Source organism: Salmo trutta, chromosome 5 (genome assembly GCF_901001165.1).
Source record: "Salmo trutta chromosome 5, fSalTru1.1, whole genome shotgun sequence".
NCBI classification, from domain to species: Eukaryota; Metazoa; Chordata; class Actinopteri; order Salmoniformes; family Salmonidae; genus Salmo; species Salmo trutta.
The window spans coordinates 64,097,095-64,117,128 of record NC_042961.1 but is presented as its reverse complement, the minus strand read 5'-3'; the positions used below and the strand labels follow the sequence as shown (position 1 = coordinate 64,117,128).

Below are 20,034 nucleotides of genomic sequence, written 5' to 3'. Positions count from 1 at the left end.
ACGGTGGGAACCACCGACCAACACTTTTTGCGTTACTACATGGTTCCTTATGAGTTATTTCATAGTTTCTTCACTGCTATTCTACAATGTAGAAATAATAAAAATAAAGAAAAACCCTTGAATGAGTATGTCACGATTCTCTAAGACAGAACCCAGAAGCAGACCAGGACAAGGTGAGTAAAATGAAGGGGAGTATTTATTGGTAGTCTTGATATGTAATTTGAGTGATCCAGGAGACGGAGCGGCAGCGGAGGTGAGTTGATGAGAGTAAATGAAGTATCCACCGACGGCAAGGGAGTTGAATGTTCCTGGAGGATGACTGTAGACAGAGTAAACGGAAGTAACCAGTAACAAGCACAAAACAACAAAACTAGCTCAGGAAACATGAGGCTGATACGCTGGCACAACATACTGTTCGTTGCTAACGATCCGGCAGGGAATGGATGTCAGCTCAGGGTTTAAGAAGAGGTGATGATCAGGACCAGGTTTGCAGAAGGTTGATGAGATGCAGGTGATAGTCAATAGATCTCCCGCCTAACTTCGTTGCCTGGCAACCAGACAGGGTGCGTTCAGGAACCTCAGACTCCAAACAAAAAACAGTAGAAACAGACTCAGGAAGCGGGATTCCTGACAGAGTAGGTGTATCCAAACTTTTGACGGTTACTATATATACACATATACAGTGGGGGAAAAGTATTTGATCCCCTGCATTAAAATGCAAATCAATTTATAACATTTTTGACATGCTTTTTTCTGGATATTTTTGTTGTTATTCTGTCTCTCACTGTTCAAATAAACCTACCATTAAAATTATAGACTGATCCTTTCTTTATCAGTGGGCAAACGTACAAAATCAGCATGGGATCAAATACTTTTCCCCCCCACTGTATATATACTGTATATGTATATATGGTAACCTGGATTTGGAGTCACACTCAAAATTTAAGTGGAAAACCACACTACAGGCTGATCCAACTTTGATGTACTGTCCTTAAAACAAGTCAAAATGAGGCTCAGTAGTGTGTGTGGCCTCCACGTGCCTGTATGACTTCCCTACAACGCCTGGGCATGCTCCTGATGAGGTGGCAGATGGTCTCCTGAGGGATCTCCTCCTAGACCTGGACTAAAGCATCCGCCAACTCCTGGACAGTCTGTGGTGCAACATGGCGTTGGTGGATGGAGCGAGACATGATGTCCCAGATGTGCTCAATTGGATTCAGGTCTGGGGAACGGGCAGGCCAGTCCATAGCATCAATGCCTTCCTCTTGCAGGAACTGCTGACACACTCCAGCCACATGAGGTCTAGCATTGTCTTGCATTGAGGAATCCGGGGCCAACCGCACCAGCATATGGTCTCACAAGGAGTCTGAGGATCTCATCTCGGTACCTAATGGCAGTCAGGCTACCTCTGGCGAGCACATGGAGGGCTGTGCGGCCCCCCAAAGAAATGCCACCCCACACCATGACTGACCCACCGCCAAACCGGTCATGCTGGAGGACGTTGCAGGCAGCAGAACTTTCTCCACGGCGTCTCCAGACTCTGTCACGTCTGTCACATGTGCTCAGTGTGAACCTGCTTTCATCTGTGAAGAGCACAGGGCGCCAGTGGCGAATTTGCCAATCTTGGTGTTCTCTGGCAAAATGCCAAACGTCCTGCACGGTGTTGGGCTGTAAGCACAACCCCCACCTGTGGACGTCGGGCCCTCATACCACCCTCATGGAGTCTGTTTCTGACCGTTTGAGCAGACACATGCACATTTGTGGCCTGCTGGAGGTCATTTTGCAGGGCTCTGGCAGTGCTCCTCCTGCTCCTCCTTGCACAAAGGCGGAGGTAGCGGTCCTGCTGCTGGGTTGTTGCCCTCCTACGGCCTCCTCCACGTCTCCTGATGTACTGGCCTGTCTCCTGGTAGCCCCTCCATGCTCTGGACACTATGCTGACAGACACAGCAAACCTTCTTGCCACAGCTCGCATTGATGTGCCATCCTGGATGAGCTGCACTACCTGAGCCACTTGTGTGGGTTGTAGACTCCGTCTCATGCTACCACTAGAGTGAAAGCACCGCCAGCATTCAAAAGTGACCAAAACATCAGCCAGGAAGCATAGGAACTGAGAAGTGGTCTGTGGTCCCCACCTGCAGAACCACTCCTTTATTGGGGGTGTCTTGCTAATTGCCTATAATTTCCACCTGTTTTCTATTCCATTTGCACAACAGCATGTGAAATTTATTGTCAATCAGTGTTGCTTCCTAAGTGGACAGTTAGATTTCACAGAAGTGTGATTGACTTGGAGTTACATTGTGTTGTTTAAGTGTTCCCTTTATTTTTTTGATCAGTGTATATTAGGAGGGGCTTTATTTTCGGCTGGGGTTAAGGTGGCGCTAGTGTGAAATGCACATACGTTCGTTGGCAATTTTAACCTGTTAAAGTCAAAGTCAGCACTCTGCTATTTTCAAACTGTTGCACAAGGATTGGTAATTTACCAATCAGCTCGTTTGAGCTCAGATGGGAAACATTAACGGGATCCAAAGTGCTCATTTCAGGCAGCTGGGATATAATATATTTAATACCAACCAAAAACTCAGTAATCCAGTAATCAAGGCTGTTGATAAAGGGTTTGTTTGTCTCGTGAAACCGACTGGAAATGCATCTTAATCAACAACCTTTATTAAAAGGTAAAGTTTGAGAGGAGTAAAATAGTGAGCTGACATTTGCTGACCTTTTAATATTGTAGGCAGGCCTACATTATTTTAACCATGTAGCTCCGGATTTGGGCGTAAAACCCTCTCCATCATGTAGGCTACATGTGTCCAGGCCTACATTATTTTAGCCATGTAGCTCCGGATTTGGGCGTAAAACCCTCTCCATCATGTAGGCTGCATGTGTCCAGGCCTACATTATTTAAGCCATGTAGCTCCGGATTTGGGCGTTAAACCCTCTACATCATGTAGGCTGCATGTGTCCAGGCCTACATTATTTTAGCCATGTAGCTCTGGATTTGGGCGTAAAACCCTCTCCATCATGTAGGCTACGTGTCCAGGCCTACATTATTTTAGCCATGTAGCTCCGGATTTGGGCGTAAAACCCTCTCCATCACGTAGGCTGCCTGTGTCCAGGCCTACATTATTTTAACCATGTAGCTCCGGATTTGGGCGTTAACCCCTCTCCATCATGTAGGCTGCATGTGTCCAGGCCTACATTATTTTAACCATGTAGCTCCGGATTTGGGCGTTAAACCCTCTCCATCATGTAGGCTACATGTGTCCAGGTCTATATTATTTTAACCATGTAGCTCCGGATTTGGGCGTTAAACCCTCTCCATCATGTAGGCTGCATGTGTCCAGGCCCATCATGAAACTAGATATGAGAACCTCAGTGAATACCTCGTATTTAGAAGTTATGATCATGTAACAATATCTTGTTTTCCGTTTCATATGTTCAAAACACAAGCCCTCCATAGGCTACCCCTTACCCTAGGCTGGTTCAACAGCAATGCCTTGTGTCTTTTCTATACTGGCGGTTTTATGATATCATTACATTTTACATGTATTAATTGTTGTTGTTAAAAAAAATACTGGTTCCTTGTTTTTCGTTCATTAAAAAAAAATAACTAATTTGAATGATTCACTATCGTGATTCACCACCCGCTTCCCTGACAACTTGTTTCTTCATCAAAACCTTTCCCTTTCTCGCCAGCCAGCACTTCACCCATCATTCTTGGTTGTGAAAATAGAAAACAATTTCTGACAAAACCCCTAACCTACAGCTCCACCAGCAACGCTGAGATGTACCTTTGCATCAGGTTTGTTAAAATAGAGCCAGGGGTCTCAACTTGCTGTTAAGAGTTAGAATAGTAGAACACACAAAGAGCAATTTAGAAACGTGGTTGTAAATCAGCAATTTTCCTCCTGTTATGTCACTGACAGTCACTCAATCATCCCACCATGTCAGTTTCAGTCATCAGGAAGTTGGAGAGGAAACAAGCAACCATGCCACCATAATAAGACAGGAAGCCAAAAAAACACTCTTCACTATTCAGAAAGGGCAGAGTAAAAAAAGTCCATCCATCTTTCCCGGTATGTATTATAGCATGATATTATATTATAGTATTATAGTATTATATTATACCACCATGTTGCTACCAGCAGAACCATTTATAAGAGCTTTTATAAGGCTGGCGCTCAAACAAGGAAGTGAAAGACTTGACTGCCAAGCCGTACTACAGCTGGTCTACCGTGCTCCTGCCACTGACTGCTGTCTTCACCTGTAGCAGTGCTGCGTGGGTAAAATCACTGGTGAAGCCCCAAACAAAAAATAAGCCATGTTACAACATATGTGTTGTGATAATTGCGTTGTTTGCTCTATAACCTGTTAATTCATATGCCTTGCGATCGTGAAATATCAAATCAAATGTTATTGGTCACTTCCACGTGTTTAGCAGATGTTATTACGGCTGTAGCGAAATTGTGTTTTCTAGTTCCAACAGTGCAGTAATATCTAACAAGTAATGTCTAAAGGTTCAGACAGTAAGAAGACATGTCCATGGCGGGAGCGCCCTCTCAGAGAAACGCACCAAAAAGTGCAGCCGCTCCACGTTTGATAAAACAAACTCCCGCCATAGAAACGTCCCTTACCCTGATGGCAATGTTTTGGCAGCCCATAAATTCGTGTCTTTTCTCATGAAATAAACCACACAAAAACGTACCAAATTTGCTGAAATGAATTATGTACATATGTGCACGAATTGAATGTGAGATTGTGCTGCACTTTTTGGTGCGTTTAACTGAGAGCCATAGACACTCCCACTTACCCTAAAACACAAAAGGAGAGTATCTAGACTAAGAAAAGGGCAGTACAAGTCTCTATAAAAACCAGCTACAACTCCCTTTCTACTCACTGACACTAAGCTATCCAGAGAAGCCAGAAGGAAGCTGTTACCTGCCTGAAGACCGCTACAGCTGAGCAGCATAGTCAGTCAAACCCAGGTAATTTAACACAGAACGGAAATCTGGAATAGATTGCAGACATTTCGCTAGTCAGACAAACGTTATGAAACTTTGCGCACCTGAAGACCAGCAATCTACAATGAATTGTTTTTGGAAGACAGTGTTTATCTCTTTTTCCCAGCATGTGTTTGTCTACATTACGGAATCCTCCCTGCTTTTCTACAATTACAGTCGTTTTGAATGACACTGTCACACTCCGTTTCTCTGGATCATGCGACGGTATTATCGAATGGAAGCATCGCCATGAGAGTGAATCGGCAGGTGTCAAACACACCACGGTCGCTACACTGCACCAAGGAGATTTCACACCCGGAGTGGGGTTTGAGAACAGGGTTAAACGCGGAGATGGAGACCTCTATCTCAACATCACCTCTGTTGTATTTAATGACAACGGGTGGTTTGAGTGTCACTGTGGTAAGACTCAAGAAGATGTAAAAGTTGTAGTTTTAGCCCCCATTGTGGCAAACCTGCTTACATTGGATCTAATTTTCAACTCAGCTTCTATGGCTTTACTAAAAAACAAACTGCTGACAGTGAGGTAAACGTCTACTGCGAAAAGGATGGAGACACCGTAATGAATGGCAGGGAAAATAATCTATGGCCCTCGGTTTGAGAACTGGGATTCTGGGTCCAACGATGATTACAGACAGGGACACATTTCCCTCCCCCTCACTGACTTGAGCCTTTCTGATCAGGGGAAATACCTCCTAAACCCTGACAAACAGATAAGAGGAAATCCAGACTATGTCTCTCTCTGGTATCCGAGTAGAGAGACACGACTGTTGCAGCACAGTGTGTGTGTAGTCGGGGCGGATGCATAGTGTGTGTGTAGTTGGGGCGGATGCATAGTGTGTGTGTGTAGTCGGGCGGATGCATAGTGTGTGTGTAGTCGGGGCGGATGCATACTGCGCGTGTAGTTGGGGCGGATGCATAGTGTGTGTAGTTGGGGCGGATGCATAGTGTGTGTAGTTGGGGCGGATGCATACTGCGCGTGTAGTTGGGGCGGATGCATAGTGCGCGTAGTTGGGGCGGCCTTCTGACACTGAGGAAGTGAAAGACTCTCGGCCGCCGAGCCAAAACGAGCAACACCCCAGATAGCAGAGCTGCTCAGCGGCTTCACTGGCAGGGTGCTCACAATATGCTCAAAGTCCAACCGTTCTCCTCCTGACCGACACCACTACAGCTGTCAGTCGGAGGCACGCCGCTTTTTCATCGTCAAACCCTGTGTCCTCCGTTCCCTTTTCTTAAATATCATCATATCATCATATATACACAATATCATTATATACATTATACTATCGTTATATTTCTGTGGTGCAGAAATCATCTGATAGTTCCGAACACAATCGAATACTTTTTGAAGTTTATTCAAGTAGTTTATTTAAGTAGTTTATTTAAGTAGTACACTATATTTGCCATTTGCAAAATACCTATTAACAGTAATACATACATTGGAATTCTACGTTGTAGCTCTCTCAGATAAAGTACATAACACACATCGAGGAATACAGTAAAAAAAAAGTCAGAAATTGAAAATGTGAAAATATCATGAATATAACAATACGCCCAGAGTGGTAATATTATTTTTTAAAAACAGTAGTCATAAATGCTAAAGTATTAAAAACAGCAGTCAGATAAAAGCTATTCTTGAACCTGGTAGTGGAGGTGCTCCTGTCCTTCCTCCACCCAGTCAGCCTGCCCAACCGTCCTGTACCTCCACCCAGTCAGCCTGCCCTACCGTCCTGTACCTCCACCCAGTCAGCCTGCCCGACCGTCCTGTACCTCCACCCAGTCAGCCTGCCCTACCGTCCTGTACCTCCACCCAGTCAGCCTGCCCGACCGTCCTGTACCTCCCTCTGGATGGCAGCGGTGGCAGAGTAGAGAGAGAAACCGATGAAGAGTGTGAGTCATGCTGGTAGTGGAGGTGCTCCTGTCCTCCTCCACCCAGTCAGCCTGCCCTACCGTCCTGTACCTCCACCCAGTCAGCCTGCCCTACCGTCCTGTACCTCCACCCAGTCAGCCTGCCCTACCGTCCTGTACCTCCACCCAGTCAGCCTGCCCGACTGTCCTGTACCTCCACCCAGTAGGTTTGTGTTGGCTGTCCATGTCAGGTCGGGACCCACTGGGAAAACACTAGTCGAGTCAACGTTGTTTCCACGTCATTTCAATGATATTACGTTGAACCAACTTGGAAAAGACATTGAATTTACATCTGTACTCAGTGGGCAGAGATGTTTATGGACTGACAGTGGCCCCCTTTACTCACAGTAATGTCAATTACTATTTATCACATTTGCCGAATACAACTGTTGTAGACTTTACTGCGCAATGCTTGTGAAATAAACTTTCCCAATGATGCATAGTTATAATAATACACAATTAAAAAAACACAAGAGGAATAAAATAAAATACACAAAAACGGAGTTCTATACTAAGGGTACCAGAGCAATGTGCAGAGGTACGAGGTAGATACAGTATGACAACACAGGCTGCACAGTAACAAGAAAACAGGCAACAATAGCAGCTAGGTCATGTCTAGTGCTACTTGATGCTTAGAGAAGATGGGCAATAATAGTAATGAGCTTTTTTGGTATTGAAATACTCTGGGTCAGTCTTTAGATCTGCAAGCTACACCCACCTGATGGCCTTCTGGCACTTGATTGAGCGGGCAGCAGAGACCAAGTTTATAAGAGTCACAAGCACCAATCAGTCTGAAACAAGTGTTACTGGAAGAAAACCAGTAAGGGACAACTTCATTAAATACTTAAGGGGTTGTAAGGCCCCGGTTAATAGAAGAATTTGACAAAGTCCCAGAATTTCTGCAAAAGGTTAGTTCTTTATTCAGAGAGCTCTAAAAATCATACAACGCACATAGCCTTTTATACCTCACATTTGGTCATACCGTACCCCTTATAAATGCCCCTCCTCTTGCTATTTACAAGAATGTTCCAACACATACATTGCTTATCATATCCTGCACAATCTACTGCAAGCCTTACGGTTTCTCCCCTCCCTGGGTGGGGAGACCTCCTTCCTGTTATCAGTTTCACAGTTGTCTATCACAAGTTGTCTGTTGACAGTTCCTCTTTTCCTATGCACACACATTAGAGAATTCTAGTCTTATGATTCTAATACATTTCACTCAATTATACAGTGACAGGGTGGAATACTTTAGTCATTACCTTAAACATATAATTTCCTTATCAGTACCCAATTGTATTATTTTGTATATTTTGGTTTTCTGAGTTTTTGAGCACTTATTAAACTGCTCCGTTTATACCAAGTTCGATCTCCTGCGCCTGACTTCCCTGCCACCAGCACGCACTCTTACATATCAACCGGACCTGACTTCACACCCTAATTAAGTTAGTATGTTTACAGAACTCTATCCCATCAACCAGACCTGGCTTCACACCCTAATTAAGTTAGTATGTTTACAGAACTCTATCCCATCAACCAGACCTGGTTTCACACCCTAATTAAGTTAGTATGTTTACAGAACTCTATCCCATCAACCGGACTTGGTTTCACACCCTAATTAAGTTAGTATGTTTACAGAACTCTATCCCATCAACCAGACCTGGCTTCACACCCTAATTAAGTTAGTATGTTTACAGAACTCTATCCCATCAACCGGACTTGGTTTCACACCCTAATTAAGTTAGTATGTTTATAGAACTCTATCCCATCAACCGGACCTGGTTTCACACCCTAATTAACAAGGATTTACTGTTACATAGGCTGAATTCTTTTCAGGTGCATTTTTTTATGGATATTGATAGAGTCAAAAGTGTTCTTGGCTTGTGCCAACTCTGTTCTGTGTCTGTGCAGATGTGAACTGGTGGTGCAGCAGGAATGTTTAGTTGAGAGTAGTGCGCTGTCTGGTAAAGAACGGCCACTAGATGATTGCACAGAGCACTTCCTGCAACACAGAAGCAGTGGCTTTGGACCACGACCACTGGTACGGAGTGCTTTAACACCATCTGTGAAGATACGTGTGATGAAAGACTGAAGTGAGAAACAAGAATGATGCGGCTCATAAATAACAATAAACATAGTAGTTTCTAGTCTTCTTAACTAGGGGCTCATTTAACTATACAGGAATAAATTGTGTCTCAGTGAACACAATTACCAAACACTGCATCAACAGATCTTTACCAAATAACCTGTTAATTTTCACTCTTCCTCATGGACCTGTGACAGGCAGCCCTCAGGGTGATCTCCCCCATCAGATAGTCCCCTGTCAGATACTCTCCTGTCAAATACTCCCCTGTCAGATACTCCCCCGTTAGATACTGTGTACAAGACATGAATAACAATTATTTTTAGCTAGCAAATATAGCTACCAAGCATAACTTCACAAACCACAGCTCCTGTACCAGATGATGGTACTCTATATACCGGCTGTGGAACATCACAAACCACAGCTCCTGTACCAGATGATGGTTCTCTATATACCGGCTGTGGAACATCACAAACCACAGCTCCTGTACCAGATGATGGTACTCTATATACCGGCTGTGGAACATCACAAACCACAGCTCCTGTACCAGATGATGGTACTCTATATACCGGCTGTGGAACATCACAAACCACAGCTCCTGTACCAGATGATGGTACTCTATATACCAGCTGTGGAACGTCACAAACCACAGCTCCTGTACCAGATGATGGTTCTCTATATACCGGCTGCGGGTCATCAGGACGGGGTGAACCCACATGGAGCGCTGTCGCTGCGTTGATAGATCGTCGCAATAGCCAAGAGTTTCCACAGTTTGAAATTCATGATGGAAATACAGGTATGAAGATGACATCACCATTTACAGTCTAATACACTCCCTCCAAAAATCTAAATATTAGCGGGCAGACATTTAATTCGGTGTCAAGGTGTCAATAATGTTGTCTTTTAAAAAATTTGCCTATTATATGCAAATAAACAATTAAATACATTTTCAGATTTTATACACTGTTTTTTTCTTTGGGCTAGGGGCAGTATTTTGAAGTTTGGATGACAAACGTGTCCAGAGTAAACTGCCTGTTACTCAGGCCCAGAAGCTAGGATATGCATATAATTGGTAGATTTGGATAGAAAACACTCTGAAGTTTCTAAAACTGTTACAATAATGTCTGTGAGTATAACAGAACTGATATGGCAGGCAAAAATCTGAGGAAAATCCATTATTTTTGATGTGAGTAGTTTTCCATTGAAAGTGTGACTGTGTGCACCCTCTTCGTTGTTTTTCCTTTCTATTGAATACGCTATTGTCCGGTTTAAATATTATCGATTATTTAGATAATTGACAACCTGAGGATTAATTATAAACATCGTTTGACATATTTCGACTAACTTTACCGGTACTATTAGTATGTATTCGTCTGCGTGTTTTGAACGCCTTTGAGCCAGTGGATTACTGAACAAAACGCGCCAGCAAACTGAGTTTTTGGGATATAAATAGGGACTTTATCGAAAAAACAACCATTTATTGTGTAACTGGGACCCTTGTGATTGCAACCAGATGAAGATCTTCAAAGACAAGTGATTTATTCTATTGCTATTTCTGACTTTCGTGACTCCTCTACTTGGTTGGAAAATGTTTGTATGCTTTTGTAAGCGGGGCACTGTCTTCAGATAATCGCATGGTATGCTTTTGCCGTAAAGCCTTTTTGAAATCTGACAAAGCGGCTTGATTAAAAGAAGTTAATCTTTTAACCGATGATTAAAACTTGTATTTTCATGAATGTTTATTATTACTATTTCTGTATTTTGAATTTGGCACCCTGCAATTTCACCGGATGTTGTCGAGGTGGGAGGCTAGCGTCCCAATGATCCGAAATAGGTTTTAATAATTTAAAAAAGCTTCAATGACTATTTACCCGTGAATACATTCATGAAATGGAGAATGGATTCAACTATTTACACATTTAATAATCAGTCCTTCATACAAACTTGCTATGCTGAATTCTTGACTCACAAACGGACATGCTGCCATATGCTGCTAGCAGCCCACAAGCGAGTCACAATTTACCGCTATCTAGTGTAGACAGGCATCACCCTCTATCTAGTGTAGAGGAGGCATCACCCTCTATCTAGTGGAGACAGGCATCACCTCTCTATCTAGTGTAGACAGGCATCACCCTCTATCTAGTGTAGACAGGCATCACCCTCTATCTAGTGTAGACCAGGCATCACCCTCTATCTAGTGTAGACAGGCATCACCCTCTATCTAGTGTAGACAGGCATCACCCTCTATCTAGTGGAGACAGGCATCACCCTCTATCTAGTGGAGACAGGCATCACCCTCTATCTAGTGGAGACAGGCATCACCCTCTATCTAGTGGAGACAGGCATCACCCTCTATCTAGTGGAGACAGGCATCACCCTCTATCTAGTGGAGACAGGCATCACCCTCTATCTAGTGGAGACAGGCATCACCCTCTATCTAGTGTAGACAGGCATCACCCTCTATCTAGTGTAGACAGGCATCACCCTCTATCTAGTGTAGGGGAGGCATCACCCTCTATCTAGTGGAGACAGGCATCACCCTCTATCTAGTGGAGACAGGCATCACCCTCTTCGACTCTCCGGGTGAAAACTCAACACCAGACACTTTGCTGATTCCTGCCGTCAGTCGTTACTATGGTGATTTATAATGCCAGCTGACAACAGCTCAAATAAACCTTGTTGATGATCAAAATACTAAATGTAGAGATGTTTTTATGTTAAATGAACATGGTTAGTATTAGTGGATTAAATACATCAAGGCCTACTGCTTGGAACTGTATATACTGACGGGTTATTTTATTATTGACCCCGTAGCATTTGATTTAAAAACCAGGTCAGTTATCCAATAGTAATACATGCATCAGTCCACTGAACCTGTTGACCAATCATCATCAATCCACTGAACCTGATTACCAATCATCATCAATCCACTGAACCTGTTGACCAATCATCATCAATCCACTGAACCTGATTACCAATCATCATCAATCCACTGAACCTGTTGACCAATCATCATCAATCCACTGAACCTGTTGACCAATCATCATCAATCCACTGAACCTGTTGACCAATCATCATCAATCCACTGAACCTGTTGACCAATCATCATCAATCCACTGAACCTGTTGACCTATCATCATCAATCCACTGAACCTAAGGTTGGCCTATCCATCATCCGCCCTCTGAACCTGTTGGCCTATCCATCAATTTCCTTGCTGCTTATAGTCCTTGTGTAATATATATAACTGGGTCAGCAGGTCATTACCTGCTGCTAATAGCACCTGTCTCCATAGCTCTATATAACAGACTGATGACCTGTCTCCATAGCTCTATATAACAGACTGATGACCTGTCTCCATAGCTCTATATAACAGACTGATGACCTGACTCCATAGCTCTATATAACAGACTGATGACCTGTCTCCATAGCTCTTTATAACAGACTGATGACCTGTCTCCATAGCTCTATATAACAGACTGATGACCTGTCTCCATAGCTCTATATAACAGACTGATGACCTGTCTCCATAGCTCTTTATAACAGACTGATGACCTGTCTCCATAGCTCTATATAACAGACTGATGACCTGTCTCCATAGCTCTATATAACAGACTGATGACCTGTCTCCATAGCTCTATATAACAGACTGATGACCTGTCTCCATAGCTCTATATAACAGACTGATGACCTGTCTCCATAGCTCTATATAACAGACTGATGACCTGTCTCCATAGCTCTATATAACAGACTGATGACCTGTCTCCATAGCTCTATATAACAGACTGATGACCTGTCTCCATACCTGTCTCTATCAGGTCACCAAGGAAACAGTAAGGTAACACTACCTACTGACATTCAATAATGTTAAAATATTACACTGGAGTCACGTTCTCACACAATGATGTCCTAGTTTATTAAAACAAGAAATCATCAATACATGGACAATACCATTCAACTGCATATACATGACTAATATATAATATACAGTGGGTCTGGAATTATTGACACCCTGATAAAGATAATAATGACTGTATTAGTAAATAATGAAAATACTGAGCTCTATCATCTGCTCAATAACATGTGTCAATTCTATTATTTTATATTAATACGATTGATCTGATTAAAATATTTCTTTTAACAAGTAATATTTATTTTCTAAATTATTGACACCCCTATAGATTCTAAAGGTCTAAATTATTGACCCCCCTATAGATTCTAAAGGTCTAAATTATTGACCCCCCTATAGATTCTAAAGGTCTAATTTATTGACCCCCCTATAGATTCTAAAGGTCTAAATTATTGAAACCCTTATAGAATCTAAAGGTCTAAATTATTGACCCCCTATAGATTCTAAAGGTCTAAATTATTGACCCCTTATAGATTCTAAAGGTCTAATTTATTGACCCCCCTATAGATTCTAAAGGTCTAAATTATTGACCCCCTATAGATTCTAGTAATTAAAGTAGTCAGAAGGTCAGTATTTGGTTCTATATTCATAGTAATGACATCATCAAACTCCTGGAGATTTTTGGCTGTCATTTTGACCCCTACCTTTACAAAAAAAATACATTACAAAAAAATAATAATTCTCTGAGAAATTGTATTAGTTTAAAATAATATAATTAGTTTATAATAATATACTATAATTTATTTTGAGTACACAATAGGTCAGTATTTGATTTATTTAATATAGTCATTATTGCTAATCTTTAGCAAGGATGTCAATAATTTCTGACCCCTCTGTATATTCTCAAGGCGAATATTAAAAAAGTAAAGCAAAAATAAACACTTCACAAAGTCAAAAAAAAAACTGGCACATTGAAGCTACAATAGAAGCTGACAGGTTGAAGCTACAATAGAAGCTGACAGGTTGAAGCTACAATAGAAGCTGACAGGTCGAAGCTACAATAGAAGCTGACAGGTTGAAGCTACAATAGAAGCTGACAGGTCGAAGCTACAATAGAAGCTGACAGGTTGAAGCTACAATAGAAGCTGACAGGTTGAAGCTACAATAGAAGCTGACAGGTCGAAGCTACAATAGAAGCTGACAGGTTGAAGCTACAATAGAAGCTGACAGGTCGAAGCTACAATAGAACCTGACAGGTTAAAGCTACAATAGAAGCTGACAGGTTGAAGCTACAATAGAAGCTGACAGGTCGAAGCTACAATAGAAGCTGACAGGTTGAAGCTACAATAGAAGCTGACAGGTTGAAGCTACAATAGAAGCTGACAGGTTGAAGCTACAATAGAAGCTGACAGGTTGAAGCTACAATAGAAGCTGACAGGTTGTTGGAATGAGACCATTAAAAATGACACCGGAAAAACAACAAAATACAAAAACGAACGTAAAGCTATATGCAGTGCAGAAAGCAACTACACACAAACAAGATCCCACAATCACAGGTGGGAAAAAGGGCTGCCTAAGTATGAACCCCAATCAGAGACAACGACAAACAGCTGCCTCTGATTGGGAACCATACCCGGCCAACAAAGAAATAGAAACCTAGATATGCCCACCCAAATCACACCCTGACCTAACGAAATAGAGAATAAAACAGAAGCTAAAACCGAAATATAAACATTTCAACAAATGGTTTTATCAGTCTTGTTCACAGGAGGCTGCTGAGGGGAGGAGCCTCATTATAACGTCTGGAACGGAGCCAATGGAACGGCATCAAACATGGAAACCATGGAAACCACATTTTTGATGTATTTGATACCATTCCACTGATTCCTCTTCAGCCATTACCACGAGCCCCTCCTCCCTAATTAAGGTGCCACCAACCTCCTGTGGTCCTGTTGATATACCTGTGATTATCAGGTACTGGACATAAGAGGGTCTGTAACATTCTAACAGGAGACCTTAGTCCATCATTCCATTCAATTCAACACTATCAATTCCTGAGGGGGATTAGAAAGACATTGTTTATGGGGAACACATATATAGAATAACCAGGAAATGGATATAAACCCATAATACAAACATGGGTAGTAAAACTTCAAAAAGTAAAGAACTAACTACTGGAAGTGGATTATAGAGTAGTGACCAACACGTTGATCAGAGGACTCTGTCTCACCAAGATTCATATCACTCAGTTATATACTCAGAAACTCAGCTTTGTTAGGTGGGATAGGTCTCTATAGAAAGTTACTGTCTCTCTATAGTAACTCAGCTCTATAGTTATAGTCTCTCTATAGTAACTCAGCTCTATAGTTATAGTCTCTCTATAGTAACTCAGCTCTATAGTTATAGTCTCTCTATAGTAACTCAGCTCTATAGTTATAGTCTCTCTATAGTAACTCAGCTCTATAGTTATAGTCTCTCTATAGTTATAGTCTCTCTATAGTAACTCAGCTCTATAGTTATAGTCTCTCTATAGTAACTCAGCTCTATAGTTATAGTCTCTCTATAGTAACTCAGCTCTATAGTTATAGTCTCTCTATAGTTATTGTCTCTCTATAGTTATAGTCTCTCTATAGTAACTCAGCTCTATAGTTATAGTCTCTCTATAGTAACTCAGCTCTATAGTTATAGTCTCTCTATAGTTATAGTCTCTCTATAGTTATAGTCTCTCTATAGTAACTCAGCTCTATAGTTTTAGTCTCTCTATAGTAACTCAGCTCTATAGTTATAGTCTCTCTATAGTAACTCAGCTCTATAGTTATAGTCTCTCTATAGTAACTCAGCTCTATAGTTATAGTCTCTCTATAGTAACTCTGCTCTATAGTTATAGTCTCTCTGTAGTAACTCAGCTCTATAGTTATAGTCTCTATATAGTAACTCAGCTCTATAGTTATAGTCTCTCTATAGTAACTCAGCTCTATAGTTATAGTCTCTCTATAGTAACTCAGCTCTATAGTTATAGTCTCTCTATAGTAACTCAGCTCTATAGTTATAGTCTCTCTATAGTAACTCAGCTCTATAGTTATAGTCTCTCTATAGTTATAGTCTCTCTATAGTAACTCAGCTCTATAGTTATAGTCTCTCTATAGTTATAGTCTCTCTATAGTAACTCAGCTCTATAGTTAGTCTCTCTATAGTTATAGTCTCTCTATAGTAACTCAGCTCTATAGTTATAGTCTCTCTATAGTAACTCAGCTCTATAGTTATAGTCTCTCTATAGTTATAGTCTCTCTATAGTAACTCAGCTCTATAGTTATAGTCTCTCTATAGTTATAGTCTCTCTATAGTAACTCAGCTCTATAGTTATAGTCTCTCTATAGTTATAGTCTCTCTATAGTTATAGTCTCTCTATAGTTATAGTCTCTCTATAGTTATAGTCTCTCTATAGTTATAGTCTCTCTATAGTAACTCAGCTCTATAGTTATAGTCTCTCTATAGTAACTCAGCTCTATAGTTATAGTCTCTCTATAGTTATAGTCTCTCTATAGTAACTCAGCTCTATAGTTATAGTCTCTCTATAGTTATAGTCTCTCTATAGTTATAGTCTCTCTATAGTAACTCAGCTCTATAGTTATAGTCTCTCTATAGTTATAGTCTCTCTATAGTTATAGTCTCTCTATAGTTATAGTCTCTCTATAGTAACTCAGCTCTATAGTTATAATCTCTCTATAGTTATAGTCTCTCTATAGTAACTCAGCTCTATAGTTATAGTCTCTCTATAGTAACTCAGCTCTATAGTTATAGTCTCTCTATAGTAACTCAGCTCTATAGTTATAGTCTCTCTATAGTAACTCAGCTCTATAGTTATAGTCTCTCTATAGTAACTCAGCTCTATAGTTATAGTCTCTCTATAGTAACTCAGCTCTATAGTTATAGTCTCTCTATAGTAACTCAGCTCTATAGTTATAGTCTCTCTATAGTAACTCAGCTCTATAGTTATAGTCTCTCTATAGTAACTCAGCTCTATAGTTATAGTCTCTCTATAGTAACTCAACTCTCCAGCTCATCCTGATCAATCTTCAATCTCTCTCTCCATCATCTCTATTAAAGAAAGAAAGGATGATTTAGAAGCAAGACAAGAACAGATAGTCAGAACACACTTTGGTGAGCAAACCTTAACATGACAGACACAGACGCACGTGAACACACACACACACACACACACACACACACACACACACACACACACACACACACACACACACACACACACACTACTTACTCAGCTGTTCTTGTCGTTCATCTGGTATAAAAATGTAATAAAGATAGTGAGATAGTGATAATTTAATAATCATTGAATCATGAGATTTATACACTACACGACCAAAAGTATGTGGACACCTGCTATTATCTAACATTAGGTAGAAACACTACATGACCAAAAGTATGTGGACACCTGCTATTATCTAACATTAGGTAGAAACACTACATGACCAAAAGTATGTGGACACCTGCTATTATCTAACATTAGGTAGAAACACTACATGACCAAAAGTATGTGGACACCTGCTATTATCTAACATTGGGTAGAAACACTACATGACCAAAAGTATGTGGACACCTGCTATTATCTAACATTAGGTAGATACACTACATGACCAAAAGTATGTGGACACCTGCTATTATCTAACATTAGGTAGATACACTACATGACCAAAAGTATGTGGACACCTGCTCATTGAACATCTCATTCCAAAATCATGGGCATTAATATGGAGTTGGTCCCCCCCTTTGCTGCTATAACAGCCTCCACTATTCTGGGAAGGCTTTCCACTAGATGATGGAACATTGCTGTGGGGACTTGCTTCCATTCAGCCACAAGAGCATTAGTGAGGTCTCCCTCTCTCTCTTCTCTCAGAGGACAGTTGTGGAAGCACACAGACTTTCAACCTACCTTTCTCTTTTCTGAACGTCTCTGTAGACAGAATATAAAACATTATGTATTATGGGTACTAGAACATGAAGACAGACTACATCCTCTCTATTCTGACCTCCTCTGTAGACAGTAGATAAAACATGATGTATTAAGGGTACTAGAACATGAAGACAGACTACATGTCCTCTATTTCCTTTGATAATGTTTAACATTACATGAATATAACACAGAGACAACACTTACCCAGATGTCCAGTCGGGTTTTCATTGAGTTCATTACCTATCTGTCTAGATAGTCAGTTAGAAGACATGTTGACATCTTCTAAAACCATCATCATATCTAACCCTGCTGGTACCTCCTCAGAGCCTGGTTCCTCTGGTCTACCCAGTACAGCCAGTAGAGGACTGGTCACTCCTCAGAGCCTGGTTCCTCTGGTCTACCCAGTACAGCCAGTAGAGGACTGGTCACCCCTCAGAGCCTGGTTCCTATGGTCTACCCAGTACAGCCAGTAGAGGACTGGTCACCCCTCAGAGCCTGGTTCCTCTGGTATACCCAGTACAGCCAGTAGAGGACTGGTCACCCCTCAGAGCCTGGTTCCTCTGGTATACCCAATACAGCCAGTTGAGGACTGGTCACCTACTCAGAGCCTGGTTCCTCTCTACCCAGTACAGCCAGTAGAGGACTGGTCACCCCTCAGAGCCTGGTTCGTCTCTACCCAGTACAGCCAGTAGAGGACTGGTCACCCCTCAGAGCCTGGTTCCTCTCTACCAGTACAGCCATTAGAGGACTGTATTATAGTAATAAACCATGAGGTATGTGATTAACAGTTGACCCATCAGTATTATAGTAATAAACCATGAGGTCTGTGATTAACAGTTGACCCATCAGTATTATAGTAATAAACCATGAGGTCTGTGATTAACAGTTGACCCAACAGTATTATAGTAATAATCATAATCTCTATATGTGAAACTCTAACAAGACAACGGCCCACTTACCTAGTTCTCTACGCTCCATCACTGTAGACAAAAGAATGCAAATGTATATGCATTACAATAATAATCATTAAAAGCCTGTATGTCTGCTCCCGCGATGTAATCTAATTAATTCCTCTAATTAGCATAATCTTAAACCAAAATCTGTGAGTTAAAGACTTTACTTCCACAGCAGTGTCCTATTTGGCTGTTTCAGAGTCAGACACCTCGGCATACAAATTATTATTTAATGTCTGTACCATCCGAACTGTTTGAGCTAGAAACTATTTGGACCCAGAAGTAAAAAAGTAAAACTCCTGAACATGTTTTGATCTACAACGACCACAAGCTGAATGTCTAATGGACAGGATATGGGTCATTCCTAGTTATATCCTGATCTAATACAGGACTGGTCTGAAGGTAACCTGGTATAAATGAATAGAGTCTAATGGACAGGATATGGGTCATTCCTAGTTATATCCTGATCTAATACAGGTCTGAAGGTAACCTGGTATAAATGAATAGAGTCTAATGGACAGGATATGGGTCATTCCTAGTTATATCCTGATCTAATACAGGACTGGTCTGAAGGTAACCTGGTATAAATGAATAGAGTCTAATGGACAGGATATGGGTCATTCCTAGTTATATCCTGACCTTAAAATAAATAAAAACTGAAATATCACACTTGTTTAATGATGAGACATCAAGGACCAGTCAGACATCAAGGTTAAACTCACCTTTAATAAATTGTATATAGCAACAGTAGCCACCAATAGTTAAAACTGCAAGAACACCAACAGCTACAACAATCCACAATACGTGTGATGTAGGAGGAAACAGGTCATCTGAAACAGAGAAGCCGTGTCAAACCATTACAACACCTACATATATACTGTACAGGAAGTAAAGCATCATTTATAAATACAGTACTACTGATAACAGGGAGGAAGGAGGAAGACATGTTGATATTTTAGCAGCCAATCATTTAGCCAGATTTACCAATACAACCTCTGATCACATCTCCAGTAGTCATGACTCACCAACAAAGAGTTGAACGGTGGTTTCCTTCACCTGGCTGGTCAGTGTTGGAATGAAGCACCTGTAGCTTCCAGCATCAGAGAGAGTAACTCTGGTCAGCTTTAAGGAGACGTTGCCGTTCTTCAGTTCTTCATGAAACATTGATGTCCTTCCCCTGTAGGATGGATGCTGGTCCGCATTGGAGTCTCGACCGTCATGGTAAAGATGGACGTTTGCTGCTTTCGGGTTCAAT

General features: G+C 41.3%; 2 long non-coding RNA genes across 2 annotated transcripts in view; one reads left to right on the top strand and one right to left on the bottom strand.

The window, feature by feature from the left end:
* LOC115194794 (uncharacterized) overlaps positions 1 to 20,034 on the top strand; it is a 162,948-nt gene that overhangs the window by 12,125 nt on the left and 130,789 nt on the right. The window lies entirely within an intron of this gene.
* LOC115194810 (uncharacterized) lies at positions 6,257 to 7,059 on the bottom strand. Its single transcript, XR_003878506.1, has 2 exons — positions 7,010 to 7,059; positions 6,257 to 6,819 (listed from the first exon to the last, which is right to left on the bottom strand). It is a non-coding gene; the product is annotated as an uncharacterized LOC115194810 (long non-coding RNA).